The 13,905-nt window shown below is 47.3% G+C and overlaps 2 pseudogenes; one reads left to right on the top strand and one right to left on the bottom strand.

The window, feature by feature from the left end:
- The first annotated feature begins 3,910 nt into the window (after window positions 1-3,910).
- On the top strand, window positions 3,911-5,582 carry LOC135967192 (uncharacterized; annotated as a pseudogene).
- Window positions 5,583-6,405: 823 nt separating this feature from the next.
- On the bottom strand, window positions 6,406-7,941 carry LOC135967191 (uncharacterized; annotated as a pseudogene).
- Between the last annotated feature and the right edge of the window lie 5,964 nt (window positions 7,942-13,905).

Genomic DNA, 13,905 nt, shown 5'->3' with positions numbered 1-13,905 from the left:
CTCACTTTATAATTAGAGTGCCAGAATTCTAAGAAAAAGAATCTATAAAGCAGCAAGGGAAAACAACTTATCACACACAAGGGAGCTTTCAGGCAACTTTGTGGAGATGTCTCAGCAGAAACCTTGCAGGCCAAAAGGGAGTAGGGTGTTCAAAATGCTGTATGTTCAAAATGCTGACAGAAAAAAAAGCTATCAATCAAGAAAACTGGCCGCCAAAAATGAAGCAGAAATTAAGGTTTTCCCAGTACATAAAAGCTAAGGAAGTTCATTATTACTAGACCTACTGTGCAAGAAATACTAAAAGGAGTCCTCCAAGGTGAAAGAAAAAATACTAGACAGTAATATAAAAATATAAATTCTTCCAAAAAGATAAATACATAGAAAAACACAGTAACATGTATTAATGTAATTTTGGTACATAAATTCACTTTTAATATATGACATTTAAATGAAAAAACACAAAAATTAAATATAAAGCCACTTAGTGGCTATATAACATGTAAACAACTATGTATTTTGTAACATCAATAACATGAAGTAGAGAGGGTGCAGCTATGTAGTAATATGGTTTTGTGTATGGTTGAAGGTAAATAGTTCTGAGTTTGAAAAAGAATGTCATTACTTTATTATATCTTATGTGATACAATGGTGACTACAAAGAAAAATGATCTCTGGATATTGCCCATATATATGTACAGAGCAACAGACAGAAGATGAACAAGGAAATAAAAGACTTGAACAGCACTATAGTGAAACTAGACCTAAAAGACATACACAGATGACTCCACCCAATATCAGCAGAGTATACCTTTCTCTCAGGTGCACATGGAGCTTTCTCCAGGATAGACCATATGTCAGGCCACAACATAAATTTCAACACATTTTAAATGTTGAAATTATATGGTGTTTTCTCCAAGCACAATGGAATAAAACTAGAAATCCATAGGAGAAGGAAAAATGGAGAATCCACAATCATGTGGAAATTAAGCAGGACACTCTTAACCAATGAGGCAAAGAAGAAGTCACAAGAGAAATACCTAGAGACAAATGGAAGGGAAAACACAATATACCAAAACTTATGGATGCCGCACAAGCAGTGCTGAGGTAGAAGTTTATAACTGTAAACACACACATTTAAAGAGAAGACAGATCTCAAATTAATGACCTGCTGATGAAAAAAGGCAAACTCTGTCAAATATCTGTGGAGGTTTATTCTGAGCCAAATATGAGTGACCATGACCCAGGACACAGCCTCCAGAAGTCCTGAGATCATCACAAGGTGGTTGGGCTACTACTTGGTTTCATATGTCTTGAGGAACAGAAGCTACAGGCAAAAACATAAATCAGGGATGAGCCCCTTTTCGCATGTATATTCGCCATTTGTGTATCTTCTTCGGGAAACGCCTACTTAAATCCTCTGCTAAGTTTTTAATAGGATTGTGTGTTTGGGTACTAAGAATTCTTTATGTCTAGATGCAAGTTCATTATCAAATATATATTTGAAAGTAGCTTCTCCCATTCTGTTGGTGTCTTTTCATTTTCTTCATAGTGCTCTTAGAAGCACAAGAACTAGGCCGGGCGCGGTGGTTTACTCCTGTAATCCCAGCACTTTGGGAGGCTGAGATGAATGGATCACGAGGTCAGGAGATCAAGACCATCCTGGCTAATACCGTGAAACCCCGTCTCTACTAAAAATACAAAAAAAATCAGCCGGCATGGTGGCGGGCGCCTGTAGTCCCAGCTACTCATGAGGCTGAGGCAGGAGAATGGCGTGAATTCAGGAGGCAGAGCTTGCAGTGAGCTGAGATCGTACCCCTGCTCTCCAGCCTGGGTGACAAAGTGAGACTCTGTTTCAAAAAGAAAAAAAACAAAAAAAGAAAAAGAAAAAACAGCATAAAATCTATTAGTTTTGATGTAGTTAGTTAATCTAGATTTCCTTTTTCTCCTTGTGCTTTTGGTGTCATTCTCTAAGAGCCATTGCACACTCCAAGGTCATAAAGACTTAATCTGTTTTTCTTCTCACAGTCCTCTAGTTTTGGCTTTTACAATCAGGTCATTGAGCTATTTTTTCTGTTTTTGTCTTGTTCCTTTGTTTGGTATATGGTAAGAGGTAAAGGTTCAAATTCATTCTTCTGCATGTGGACATCCAGTTGTCTCAGCAGCATTGTTTGTTGAAAATATTCCTTTTTTCCCATGGAATTGTTTTGTACTCTCGTTGAAAATCCATAGACCACAACCGTGAGGCTTTATCTCAAGGGTCTCGAATCTACTCCATTAATGAATCTTTCTGTCTTTAGACAACCACCACGCTGCCTTGATTACTGCTTGCTTTGTAACCCATTTAGAAATCGGAAAACATGAGTCCTCAACTTTGTTTCTCTTTTTCAAGATTGTTTTAGCTATTTAGGATCCCTTGAATGTTTACATAAATTTTAGAATCAGCTTGTCAATTTCTGTGGAAAAGAAACCTGGAATGTTGATAGGAATTGCATTGAATTGGTAGGTCAAGTTTTTTAGAGTGTTTCAATCTTCAGAGTATTAGGTCTTCCAATACATGAACATGGGACTTTTCTCCCATTTGCTTTGGTCATCTTTAACTTCTTCCAGTGATGTCTTGTAGTGTTAAGTGTCCAAGTCTTGCAGTTTTTCGTTGCTTGTATTACTAGGAATTTTATAGTTTTGATAGAATTATTCCCTTACATCCTGTTTGCATTGCTCATTGGTGGTTGTAGAAACATAGCTGACTTTTGTGTACAGGAATTGTGCCCCGCACTCTTTTATTTCATTTATTGGGCATAATAGTTGTGCGTGTGTGTGTGCGTGTGTGTGTGTATGTGTGTGTGTGTGTGTGTGTGTGTGTGTGTGTGTATCCCTTAGGATTTTCTACATACAAGATGAGGTTTTCTGTAAATAGAGAAACTTTTCCTTAGTTTTTTCCTGCCTGGGTGCTTTTCATTTCATTTTCTTGTCATATTACTCTGGCTACAGTTTCAGTGAACTGTTGCATAGAAGTGGTGAGTGTGGACACCTTTTTGATCTTAGGAGGAAACATCCAGGTTTTCACAGTTACATATAGTGTTCACTGTGGGTAGATGCCCTTTTTCAGGCTGAGAAGAGTATCTTACGTTCCTCCCTGCGCCAAACCAAAGCTGGGAAGCCTGTGAGTGGTCAGAGAACACCTGGATTCTTCTTCACTCTGTGCCCAGAGAAGGAGGGCGCACCTGAGCCTGTGCTGGGCCACACCATCTTGGGTCCCTGAAGCAGCACAGTTTCCAGTGTTGTCCTACAGAGCATCTCAGGAGCACAGCTCATTCTAGCCTCGCTTACCCCTCTACGTGCTTGACCTTCCCTCTGGGGCCTGGATGGGCACAGAGACCACCCATTATAGCCCTTCCTAGGCACTGAGGGCAAGGATCTCCTTCTCCCCCAAACATATCCTCCCATGGGGAAGAAGCAGGAGTCCACAATTCCAGCCAAGACAGACTGAATCCCACTGAGACGCAGCTGGGGCTTCCTAGGTACTGATGAGAGATACTCACTCATTCACTCATTCATTCACTCGTCTTCATTCATTCATACACACTGCTAGTGACTCCTTCATTAATGAGTTCAACAACTGTTTCTGGAATGGGAGCTGGGCCTGGCACACAGTTACAGCAGTGGGAGCAATAAGCCATCAGGGAGGGAGGGGAAGGACATGTGACCAGTTTGCCAATGAGACAGAGGCTGGAAGAAAAGAGTCAGTGAGACCAAGGCTGAGGGTGGATAATTTATTTAGTGCTGCACCGAGGTGCATTTTGGATTTCTACAGATACATGTGATCATTTGGGTTGCAGGACATCCATCTGTAAATGGAGCTCCTGGCAGACACAGGAAAGAAAGGTTTGCTGTCTCCCATGGAATTATCAAGATGGGGAATTCCAGGCTTGGCGTGAGGGCCGCCCCCAGTGCAGTCTGGCTCAGACATATGGGGGCATGTGGGAAGGAGGGGCCATAGCACAAGGGGCATGTGATACCCTTACAGTGAATGGGCAGGGAGTGGTTCATTCCACTTCCTCAAGGGCTGGAAAAAGAAGCCCTGAGCCAGGGGACTCATTGCTCTGCTCCAGAACAGGATGTGCTTGAGGGATACTCACTTGTTGGGAAGCGCAGATCTTCAGGAGCTACCTGAGGTTTCCCACTAGAGCCTCAGATCTTGCACTGGCAGCACACGGGGACACAGCAGGTGGACTGGGAGCAGCAGGGTTTGCAGCAGCTGGACTGGCAGCAGGATGACCCACAGCCTGAGGAGCAGCAGGGCTTGCAGCAGCTGGACTGGCAGCAGGGTGACCCACAGCCTGAAGAGCAGCAGGGCTTGCAGCAGCTGGACTGGCAGCAGGATGACCCACAGCCTGAGGAGCAGCAGGGCTTGCAGCAGCTGGACTGGGAGCAGCAGGGCTTACAGCAGCTGGACTGGCAGCAGGATGACCCACAGCCTGAGGAGCAGCAGGGCTTGCAGCAGCTGGACTGGCAGCAGCAGGGCTTACAGCAGCTGGACTGGCAGCAGGATGACCCACAGCCTGAGGAGGAGCAGCAGGGCTTGCAGCAACTGTACTGGGAGCAGCCACAAGAACCACAGATCCCCTTAGAGCCACCACAAGAGCCACAGCCACAGCCTCCTTTGGAGCCCCCACAGGAGCCACAGCCCCCCTTGGAGCCCCCACAGGAGCCACAGCTGGAGCAGGAACAGGCTGGGACACAGCAGCACACAGGCTTGTAGCAGCAGACGGGCACACAGCAGCTGGAGCCACAGGCCCCACAGCCAGAGCCACAGCTCCCACAGCTGGAGCCACAGCCTTCAGAGCAGCCACAGCAGCCCATGGTTCTGGTGGGTTGAGGGTGGAGCAGGTAGATGAGGAGGTGAGAGAGAAGTGCAGGTGTGGAGTCCCCTGGGCCTGGGCTCTTTATATATCTGTCTAGGGGTCATGGGGTGCACATGGTCCCTTCCTGGTTCTTACTGATGTCCTCTCCTTAGGGAACTTGTGTGTCTTTTAAAATAAAAATACTGTGTTGCCTCGTGACACACTTCCTCCTCCTGCATTGTTTTCCTGTCAACACCCTCTGGGCCCAAATCCTCCCCTCTCAAGACCCCCAGGATTGAGTGGAGCCTCTGTTCCTGCCTCTGCCCTCAGACCCCAGCCTTCTATCGCTGTTCTAGAAGGATTCCCCTTACCAGTGTTTTAAGTGGTTTCTTTGTCTCAGTGTTTCTATCCATGCATACACTCTGGGCTCTTCTGGTTCAGGAATGAAACTCAGCATATCCAAAGTCTTGTTCTCCACCAGGTCTGAGGGCAGGAGACTGCTGACAGTGTCTCTGTCCCTCCTGCTGTTCTAGAGAGCCCAGCTCCCCCAGGCTCCGGTCCACCTGTCAGCCCCCTGACTGTTCTAGCTGCTTCTTCCCTTCAGCGTGTCAGCAGCTTGACTGGGAGCAGCAGGGCTTGCAGCAGCTGGACTGGCAGCAGGATGACCCACAACCTGGGGAGCAGCAACAGGGCTTCCAGCAACTGCATTGGGAGCAGCCACAGGAACACAGCCCCCCTTAGAGACACTACAGGAGTCACAGTCCCCCCCTTGGAGCCACCACAGGAGCCACAGCCCCTCTTGGAACCCCCACACTCTCTCTGTGGCAGGTTGGAGAGCTTCTGTGTTCATCACACATCTCTGTTTTGAGAGGCATGGCTTCCTTTGAGATGTATGTGTTCCTCTTCTCTTCTGTAATACAATTTCCAGTGTGTGTGACTGTGTGTCTGCGCATGTGTGTGCATGTGAGTGTGTGTGCATGTGTGTCTATCTGAGTGTGTGTGTGCATGTGTGTGTGAGACAATGGAGATTCCGCTCTGACTCAAGCACAGAAAGTCACCAGACACCATTGCTCTCATCACATCAATTAAAATGAGCCAGATAAACGCCAAAGCATCCACCAGGGCACAGAGAGTTTTACAACCCACTGGGGGCAAGGACACAGAGAAACTCCAAGGAACTGAGCTCCGGGGAGTGCTGAGCCCTTCCCGGGAAAGACGAGGCCCTGGCTGCTGCCAGGCCTGCGGGAATGGGAAGGTGCAGACTGCACCAGGGCAGGGAGAGGCCTGCTGGACATCAGAGGAAATGCGAAGCCATGCCCGAGGGCTGGTGTGTCAGACAAGAATCCCAGATTCCTAGAGTTCAGGTCCACAACCACCTGCCACCTCCTCCCAGGGTTCTCTTTGGAGGGTTTGGGCGGGAACTCCCTAATGCCCAGGCAGGGAGGACAGTGGGTCTGAGACCCGGGAGGTCGTGAGGTTCCTGCCGGGTACGGAACCAGGTGCTGCCCTCTAGAAATGAGCGGGGCAGGAGAGCTGAGGACCTCTCCACAAGGCATCCAGTCGCTCACCCAGGAAAGCCGGACAGGAAGGAGAGCTGGGAGGAGCCACAAGTGTTCCACGCCTTTAGGGAGCACTGAGAAAGATCAGGGTTGCAGGAAGCAGGGGCAGAAAAGTGAAGGAGAGAAAAGGGAATTCGCAGCACCCCATCGCCTGGTGGGGACAGAGCCCTGGGGAGCACAGGAGGTGAGAACAGTGCCCTGAAGGGAAGAGAAAACAGGGGCAGAAGGCTGGGGTCAGAGGGCGGGGCAGAAACAGACCAGGTTCCACTCATTCCTGGGAGTCCACAGAGGGGAGGACTTGGACCCTGAGGATTTAGAGCAGAAAACCACGTAGGAAGAGGAAGTGTGTCACAAGGAAACACAGTATTTTTGTTATTTTAAATGACACACAAGTTTCCTGGGAAAGAATTTTAGGAGGAACAAGGAAGGACCCCTGTGACCCACCTGACCCCTAGACAGGTGTATAAAGAGCCCAGCCTTGGGGGCTCCACACCTGTACCTCCCTCTCACCTGTTCCTCTACCTGCTCCACCCTCAATCCACCAGAACCATGGGCTGCTGTGGCTGCTCAGGAGGCTGTGGCTCCGGCTGTGGGGGCTGTGGTTCCGGCTGTGGGGGCTGTGGCTCCGGCTGTGGGGGCTGTGGTTCCGGCTGTGGGGGCTGTGGCTCCGGCTGTGGGGGCTGTGGCTCCGGCTGTGGGGGCTGTGGTTCCGGCTGTGGGGGCTGTGGCTCCGGCTGTGGGGGCTGTGGCTCTGGCTGTGGGGGCTGTGGCTCCAGCTGCTGTGTGCCCGTCTGCTGCTGCAAGCCTGTGTGCTGCTGTGTCCCAGCCTGTTCCTGCTCCAGCTGTGGCTCCTGTGGGGGCTCCAAGGGGGGCTGTGGCTCTTGTGGGGGCTCCAAGGGAGGCTGTGGCTCTTGTAGGGGCTCCAAGGGAGGCTGTGGCTGTGGCTCTAGTGGTGGCTCTAAGGGAGGCTGTGGTTCTTGTGGCTGTTCCCAGTGTAGTTGCTGTAAGCCCTGCTGCTGCCAGTCCATCTGCTGTAAGCCCTGCTGCTCCTCAGGCTGTGGGTCATCCTGCTGCCAGTCCAGCTGCTGCAAGCCCTGCTGCTCTTCAGGCTGTGGGTCACCCTGCTGCCAGTCCAGCTGCTGCAAGCCCTGCTGCTCCTCAGGCTGTGGGTCATCCTGCTGCCAGTCCAGCTGCTGCAAACCCTGCTGCTCCCAGTCCAGCTGCTGTGTCCCCGTGTGCTGCCAGTGCAAGATCTGAGGCTCTAGTGGGAAACCTCAGGTAGCTCCTGAAGATCTGCGCTTCCCAACAAGTGAGTATCCCTCAAGCACATCCTGTTCTGGAGCAGAGCAATGAGTCCCCTGGCTCAGGGCTTCTTTTTCCAGCCCTTGAGGAAGTGGAATGAACCACTCCCTGCCCATTCACTGTAAGGGTATCACATGCCCCTTGTACTATGGCCCCTCCTTCCCACATGCCCCCATATGTCTGAGCCAGACTGCACTGGGGGCGGCCCTCACGCCAAGCAAGAGCCTGGAATTCCCCATCTTGATAATTCCATGGGAGACAGCAAACTTTTCTTTCCTGTGTCTCCCAGGAGCTCCATTTGCAGATGGATGTCCTGCAACCCAAATGATCACATGTATCTGTAGAAATCCAAAATGCACCTGGGTGCAGCACTAAATAAATTCTACAACCCTCAGCCTTGGTCTCACTGACTCTTTTCTTTCAGCCTCTGTCTCATTGCTAAACTGGCCACAGGTACTTCCCCTCCCTCCCTGATGGCTTACTACTGCCACCACTGTAACAGTGTGCCAGGCCCAGCTCGCATTCCAGAAACAGTTGTTGAACTGATTAATGAAGGAGTCACTAGCAGTGTTTATGAATGAATGAAGACGAGTGAATGAATCAGTGAATGGGTGAGGCTTTCTCATTAGTACACAGGGAGCCCTAGCTGTGTCTCAGTGGGATTCAGTCTGTCTTGGTTGGAATTGTGCACTCCTGCTTCTTCCCCGTGGGAGGATATGTTTGCGGGAGAAGGAGATCTTTGCCCTCAGTGCCTAGGAAGGGGTATAATGGGTGGTCTCTGTGCCCATCCAGGCCCCAGAGTGAAGGTCAAGCGCGTAGAGGTGGAAGGGAGACTAGAATGAGCTGTGTTCCTGAGATGCTCTGTAGGACAACACTGGAAATTGTGCTGCCTCAGGTACCCAAGATGGTGTGGCCCAGCACAGGCTCAGGTGCGCCCTTCTTCTCTGGGCACAGAGTGAAGAAGAATCCAAGTGTTCTCTGACCACTCACAGGCTTCCCAGCTTTGGTTTTGCACGGGGAGGAACAGAAGGGAATTTTCTCAGCCTGATAAAGGGCATCTACCCACACTGAACACTATACGTAACTGTGAAAACCTGGATGTTTCCCCATAAAATCAGGAACAAGGAAAGGGTGTCCACACTCACCACTTCTATGCCACATGTCACTGAAGCTATAGCCAGAGTAATATGACAAGAAAATGAAATGAAAAGCACCCAGGCAGGAAAAAACTAAGCAAAAGTTTCTCTATTTACAGAAAACCTCATCTTGTATGTAGGAAATCCTAAGGGATACACACACACACACACACACACACACACACACACACACACACACTATGCCCAATGAATGAACTCAAAAGAGTTCAGGGCACAATTCCTATACACAAAAGTCAGCTATGTTTCTACAACCACCAATGCGCAATGCAAACAGGATGTAAGGGAATAATTCTGTCAAAAAGTGTATTATTCTTAGGAATACAGACAACCAAAAAGTCTGAGACTTGGACACTTAACACTACAAGACATCAATGGAAGAAATTAAAGATGACCAAACTATATGGGGGGAAAATCCCATGTTCATGTATTGGAAGACCTAATATTGTGAAGATTGAAACACTCTAAAAAACTTGATCTACCAATTCAATGCAATTACATCCCAGATTTCTTTTCTGCAGAAATTGTCAAGCTGATCCTAAAATTTATGTAAACATTCAAGGAACCCAAAATGGCTAAAACATCTTTGAAAAAGAAAAATAAAGTTGATGACTCATGTTTTCCGATTTCTAAATGGGCTACAAAGCAAGCAGTAATCAAGGCAGTGTGGTGGTTGTCTGAAGATAGAAAGACGCATTAATGGAATAGATTTGAGACCCTTGAGATAAAGCCTCACAGTTGTGGTCAATGGATTTTCAACAAGAGTACGAAACAATTCCACGGGATAAAAGGAGCCTTTTCAACAAGCAACGCCACTGAGACAACTGGATGTCCACATGCAGAAGAATGAATTTGGACCTTTACCTCTTACCATATACCAAACACACGAACAAGACAAAAACAGAAAAAAATAGCTCAATGGCCTAATTGTAAAAGCCAAAACTAGAGGACTGTGAGAAGAAAAACAGGTTAAGTCTTTTATGACCTTGGAGTGTGCAACGGCTCTTAGAGAATGACACCAAAAGCACGAGGGATAAAAGGAAAAACTAGATTAAATAACTCTATCAAAACTAATAGTTTTTATGCTTCTAAGAGGACTATCAAGAAAATGAAAAGACACCAATGGACCAATGGAATGGGAGAAACTACTTTCAAATCATATATTTGATAATGAACTTGCATCCAGACATAAAGAATTCTTAGTACTCAAACATAAAATCCAATTAAAAACATAGCAGAGGATTTAAATAGGCATTTTCTGAAGATATACAAATGGCTCATAAGCTTGTGAAAAGGGGCTCATCACTGATTTATGTTTTTGCCTGTAACTTCTGTTCCCCAAGACATACGAGATCAAGTTGTAGCCTAACCACCTGGTGATGATATCAAGACTTCTAGAGACTGTGTTCTGACCATGGTCACTCACATTTGGCTCAGATATTTGACAGAGTTTGCCTTTTTTCATCAGCAGGTCATTAACTTCAGATCTGTCTTCTCTTTAAATGTGTGTGTTTATGGTTATAAACTTCTACCTCACACTGCTTTTGATGCATCCATAAACTTTGGTATGCTGTGTTTTCCCTTCCATTTGTCTCTAGGTATTTCTCTTGTGACTTCTTCTTTGCTTCATCGGTTAAGAGTGTGCTGTTTAATTTCCACACGGTTGTAGATTTTCCATTTTTCCTTCACCTATGGATTTCTAGTTTTAATCCACTGTGCTTGGAGAAAACACCATATAATTTCACATTTAAAATGTGTTGAAATTTGTTCTGTGGCCTGACATATGGTCTATCCTGGAGAAAATTCCATGTGCACCTGAGAGAAAGGTATACTCTGCTGCTGTTGGGTTGGAGTCATCTGTGTATTAGCCATTTGTATATCTTCTTCAGAAAATGCCTATTTACATCCTCTGCTAAGTTTTTAATTGGACTGTACGTTTGAGTACTAATAATTCTTTATGTCTGGATGCAAGTTCATTATCAAATATATGATTCAAAAGTAGTTTCCTCCATTCTGTTGGTATCTTTTCATTTTCTTAATAGTGCTCTTAGAAGCATAAAAGTTATTAGTTTTGATGGAGTTATTCTAGTTTTTTCTTTTATCCCTCGTGCTTTAGGTGTCATTCTCTAAGAGCCATTGCATACTCCACGGTCATAAGGTTTAACCTGTTTTTCTTCTCACAGTCCTCTAGTTTTGGCTTGTACAATTAAGCCATTGAGCTATTTTTTCTGTTTTTGTCATGTTCGGTTGTTTGGTATATGGTAAGAGGTAAAGGTCCAAATTCATTCTTCTGCATGTGGACATCCAGTTGTCTCAGTGGCATTGGTTGTGGAAAAGGTTCCTTTTTCCCATGGAATTGTTTCGTACTCTTGTTGAAAATCCACTGACCACAACTGTGAGGTTTATCTCAACGGTCTTGAATCTACTCCACTGATGCATCTTTCTATATTTAGACAAGCACCACTCTGCCTTGATTACTGTTTGCTTTGGAGCCCATTTAGAAATTGGAAAACATGAGTCCTCAATTTTATTTTTCTTTTTCAAGATTGTTTTAGCTCTTTAGGATTCCTTGAATATTTACATACATTTAAGAATCAGCTTGTCCATTTCTGCAGAAAAGAAACCTGAGATGTAATTCCATTGAACTGGTAGATCAATTTTTATAGTGTTTCAGTCTTCACAATATTCTTCTTCCAATACATGAACATGGGATTTTCCCCCCATTTACTTTGGTCCTCTTTGACTTCTTCCAGTGATGTCTTGTAGTGTTAAGTGTCCAAATCTTGAATTTTTGGTTGCTGGTATTCCTAGGAATTTTATTCTTTTTGATAGAATTGTTCCCTTATATCCTGTTGGCATTGCTCATTGGTGGTTGTAGAAACACAGCTGACTTTTGTGTATAGGACTTGTGCCCTGAACCCTGTTGAGCTCATTTATTGGGTATAATAGTTGTGTGTGTCTGTGTGTGTGTGTGTGTGTGTGTGTGTGTGTCCCTTAGGATTTCCTACATACAAGATGAGGTTTTCTGTAAATAAAGATACTTTTGCCTAGTTTTGTCCTGCCTGGGTGCTGTTTATATCATTTTCTTGTCATATTACTCTGGCTATAGCTTCAGTAAAATGTTGCATAGAAGTGGTGGGTGTGAACATCCTTTTCTTGTTCCTGATCTTCGGGGGAAACGTTCAGGTTTGCACAGTTGCATATAGTGTTCACTGTGGGTAGATGCCCTTTATCAGGCTGAGAAAAGTTTCTTCTGTTCCTCCCTGTGCAAAACTAAAGCTGAGAAGCCTGTGAGTGGTGGAAGAACATTGGATTCTTCATCACTCTGTGCCCAGAGAAGAGGGCGCACCTCAGCCTGTGCTGGGCCACACCCTCTCGGGTCCCTGAAGCAGCACAGTTTCCAGTGTTGTCCTACAGAGTATCTCAGGGACACAGCTCATCTAGTCTAACTTCCCCCTCTCCCCGCTCGACCACCATTCTGAGGCCTAGATGGGCACAGAGACCACCCATTATAACCCTTCCTAAGCACAGAGGGCAAGATCTCCTTCTCTGCCAAACATATCCTCCCATGGGGAAGAAGCAGGAGTCCACAATTCCAACCAAGACAGACTGAATCCCACTGAGATGCAGCTGGGGCTCCCTGTGTACTAATGAGAGATCCTCACTCACTCACTCATTCATACATTCATCTTTATTCATTCATACACACTGCTAGTGGTTCCTTCATTAATCAGTTCAACAACTGTTTCTGGAATTGGAGCTGGGCCTGGCACATAGTTACAGCAGTGTGAGAAATAAGCTATCAGGGAGGGAGGGGAAGGACAGTTTACCAATGAGAGAGAGGCTGGAAGAAAAAGGTCAGTGAGACCAAGGCTGAGGGTTGTAGAATTTATTTAGTGCTGCACTCAGATCCATTTTGGATTTCCATAGATACATGTGATCACTTGGGTTGCAGGACATCCATCTGCAAATGCCACGGAGCTCCTGGCAGGCACAGGAAAGAAGGGTTGGCTGTCTCCCATGGAATTATCAAGAAGGGGAATTCCAGGCTCTTGCTTGGCATGAGGGCCGCCCCCAGTGCTGTCTGGCTCAGACATATGGGGGCATGTGGGAAGGATTGGCAAAAGTCCCCAGGGCATGTGATACCCTTAAAGGGAATGGGCAGGGAATAGTTCATTTCACTTCTTCAAAGGCTGGAATAAGACGACCTGAGCCAAGGGACTCATTGTTCTGGTCCAGAACAGGATGTGCTTCAAGGGTAGTCACTCGTTGGGAAGCACAGATCTTCAGGAGCTACCTGAGGTTTCCCACTAGAGCCTCAGATCTTGCACTGGCAGCACACGGGGACACAGCAGCTGGACTGGGAGCAGCAGGGCTTGCCGCAGCTGGACTGGCAGCAGGATGACCCACAGCCTGAGCAGCAGGGATTGCAGCAGCTGGACTGGCAGCAGCAGGGCTTACAGCAGCTGGACTGGCAGCAGGATGACCCACAGCCTGAGGTGGAACAGCAGGGCTTGCAGCAACTGCACTGGGAGCAGCCACAAGGACCACATCCCCCCTTAGAGCCACCACAAGAGCCACAGGCACAGACTCCCTTGGAGACCCCACAAGAGCCACAGCCCCCCTTGGAGCCCCCACAGGACCCACAGCCCCCCTTGGAACCCCCACAGGAGCCACAGCCCCCCTTGGAGCCCCCACAGGAGCCACAGCTGGAGCAGGAACAGGCTGGGACACAGCAGCACACAGGCTTGCAGTGGCAGACGGGCACACAGCAGCTGGAGCCACAGCCCCCACAGCCAGAGCCACAGCCCCCACAGCCGGAGCCACAGCCTCCACAGCCGGAGCCACAGCCTCCGGAGCAGCCACAGCAGCCCATGGTTCTGGTGGATTGAGGGTGGAGCAGGTAGATGAGGAGGTGAGAGAGAAGTGCAGGTGTGGAGTCCCCTGGGCCTGGGCTCTTTATATATCTGTCTAGGGGTCATGGGGTGCACATGGTCCCTTCCTGGTTCTTACTGATATTCTCTCCTTAGGGAACTTGTGTGTCATTTA

The sequence above is a fragment of the Macaca fascicularis genome, chromosome 14, assembly GCF_037993035.2.
Source record: "Macaca fascicularis isolate 582-1 chromosome 14, T2T-MFA8v1.1".
Classification (NCBI taxonomy): Eukaryota; Metazoa; Chordata; class Mammalia; order Primates; family Cercopithecidae; genus Macaca; species Macaca fascicularis.
Note: the sequence above shows the minus strand (reverse complement) of the source record. Positions and strands in the feature narration are given on the sequence as shown.